The following is a 3,068-nucleotide window of genomic DNA, read 5'->3' as shown; positions in this document are numbered from 1 at the left end:
GTGTAGAAGATTAGGAAGGGCTGTACCCTAAGGATGATATGCAGGAAGAATCTGTGCGACTCAGATCTCCCTCTAGGCTTTTGCATCAAGCTATGTCAGGGCCCAACCTGTTACCTAGGTTAAGCGCATGAGTGACACACAGAATCAGGATGATAATGTAGCAGGCAGAATCGGGGGGAGGGAGATTAAGAGCTCTGATTTAGCCATGTTGAGCTTGCGGTGACAGCTAGTCATCCATGAGATGTCAGAAAGATGGGCAGAAATTATAATTTTGAACAGAAAGGGAGAATTCTGGGGTAGAGAAAAATCTGTGGGTTGTCAGAATAGAGACAGCAGTTGAATTTGTGTTTGCAGATGACATTAGCCAGAGAACAGGTGGAAAAAAATTAATATATTTTATTTCAAATATAAAGCAAATACAGAAAAGTAATTGCTTCCTATAGAAGCAGTACAGCCCTGCGCTGTATATATTGGATAATATTTATTAGCCAAACAGAAAATAACAAGGCAACTCCTGAATTATTTTTGCATGATGTATTTTATTGCAATCTTTATGTTCATTACATTTTTGCTCAATTTTTTCTATAAAACACAAGGATTTATTTTTAAGTGGAAAAACTGCCTCTGCAGACTAGCACTTAAATGCCATTACACTTTGAAATCTACATTTCATCAGTGACTAGGGTGGAAGGAGGACAAATTCTGAGGCTTTATTGGCATTTTCCTTAGCTAGAGAAATCTATCTTCAATACTAAATTTACAAGAACAGCAGCATGCCTAAATATATGAGAAAATAAGATTTTTTCATCTTTTTCCTTCCTTCCACAATTGCTGCAGTCAGTCATGCTAGCAGCTGCCAGTGTCATCCCCACTGAGAATGCTCAGATATCACTTAGTGGAAAACATTTAAACGTTTTCCACTAAAACTGGAAAAGTGATAACCTTTCAAAAAGGTTCACTTACAAGGGATGTTTTCAAGGAGTTCTATTCACTTGTTCTGATTGTGTTTTTAAGTATTTTTTTAACTTGACAAGTATGGAAAGTAATTTTCTAATTTCCATTTACTCAAATGCAATGATTTTACCTGTAAAACATTTCTGGTCTTACACAAGGCATCATCCCCAGTGAATCTTCTACAATGCTAGGCCTGCATAAAATTAAGGATTTTACTGAAAGTTTTAGTTAAGTCAACTGCTGACCCAAGATTCAGAATTTATGTTAATGGGAATTGGGAAGCTAGGTGCTTTTGACAATCCCTGTTGGTGCCTAAAATACCCTTCTATAAAGTCATGCAGTGGTGCCCTGCTTTAAACAAGGTGGCCACTAGTCCTGTTGTATATCGGACTGTCCTGGTTTTATACCTTGGTCCCCTGTCTATTTCTGAATGAGGAACCGACTGCAAAAAGTCCTGTTTTTCACTTCAGTGGTGGAAATACATGCCAGTTATTTGTCCTTGTGATTCTGTTGACTGTGCCTAGAGGTAGGGCGATGCACACTCAGGAGAAGCAGGGTTCTGAGCCAGCCCAGGAGGGAGGTGGAGGATCCCAGGGGCTGGTCGCTTTGCAGCTGCACGAGGAGCCATGGCTGCGGTGCATGTGCAGGCAAGAGCTGAGGTGCTGCTGCATGCCTGAGCTCCCTGACCCTGGGCTGGGTGTGTACATGTGGGCCCAGGCCCTGAGCTGCCAGGGCCAGGTAATTGGTCTGCACACACCCCCTGTGCTGCCTCAGCACAAGGTAACAGCTTTGAGAGCAGACAGGGGGGGCACTGCATTTGTACCTGCTGGAATGCCTGGGACGGGGAGAAAGCTGCGGTCGCCATCTTTGCACCCACAGAGCAGCCTGGTGAGCCCCTAGGGTGTCATGCTGCCCAGGGAGAGGCAGCTTTGGGCAGAGGGGTCTCTGGGCTTCTGGGCCAACTCATTAAGCCATTATTTCTACTCCAGGACACGGAAACCTGTCTGTCTCCTGGGGAAGGACGAGAAGGTCCCACCAGGCAGCTGGCTGAACTGCCACAGGCATCCAGCGCTCACTGACCCCACTCAGCCCAGCTCTGAACCAGAATGTGGCCAGGGCAGATCCCCAGGTGCCCAGTGTCTGTGCTAAATACTGATGGGGGGGGAGGTGAAGTCCTCGTGCGGTGTGCCCCCCCGGCTCCCAAGTGTGGAGCTGGGCTGGAGTGAAACCAGATCCCAGTGGGGCGAGGGGATGCTAGAGCCTCACACCTGCTCATAAAGAGAGGGTTTTCTCTGATGTTCACAGCTTGGAAAAAATTAAAGGAATATGCTGAAGGTAGACAGTGTGAAAGCAGAGCTCCAGATATGCATAAATTTAACTGGGGAATGTAAGGACATATACTGCAAGTTCTTCAAAAACAAAAAACTTCTGAAAGAGGCCCAAGATGGGCACAAGTACAAACACTTTTAAAGTATTGCCTACTATGTTGAGTTGTGTTGTAATTTCTATTTAAATTAGTTATAATAGTCTTAGTCAATACTAAGTTTATAGTATGCATGTTTAATTATCTATTTGTAATGCTACGGCTTTGCTTTCTTGTTATATTTTAACTATTAGTTTATATTTTGATTTTGGTGGTTTTATTTTATTGGCATAGTATGAAAATTAACAAATATAATTAAAATTATAATAATTATTTTTATTAAAGTTGGTACTCATTAATAAAATTGCTGCTGTCTACAGTCAATGTCATTAAAAATGCAAAATAGAAGAGAATTAATATTTTATTATAACAATCAGCAATAAGCCATGGCTGGTGCCATTTTCCCAGTCTTTTTGTGGTAGGCCTGCCCCTTGCTGCTGGCTAGTCAAGGGGCCTAGTGGCCCCACTCCTTGCTGCTGATTGGCTAAAGAGGCAGTGGCCCTGCCCCTCACTGCTGATTGGCAGAGAGGGCCGGTGGTCCCACTCCTCACCAAAGGGATGTCCTGTACTCTAGGTGTGTCAGTGGTCACCCTAGTTTTAAAGCATGCTAATCATCTGCAGTTTTCATTAAACTTAATTGGAATTGTGCATTTTTACACCTAAAAATGTCTACCCATGGTATCTCTGATTA

Source organism: Alligator sinensis, unplaced genomic scaffold (genome assembly GCF_000455745.1).
Source record: "Alligator sinensis unplaced genomic scaffold, ASM45574v1 scaffold277_1, whole genome shotgun sequence".
Classification (NCBI taxonomy): domain Eukaryota; kingdom Metazoa; phylum Chordata; order Crocodylia; family Alligatoridae; genus Alligator; species Alligator sinensis.
This window is presented reverse-complemented; position numbering follows the sequence as displayed.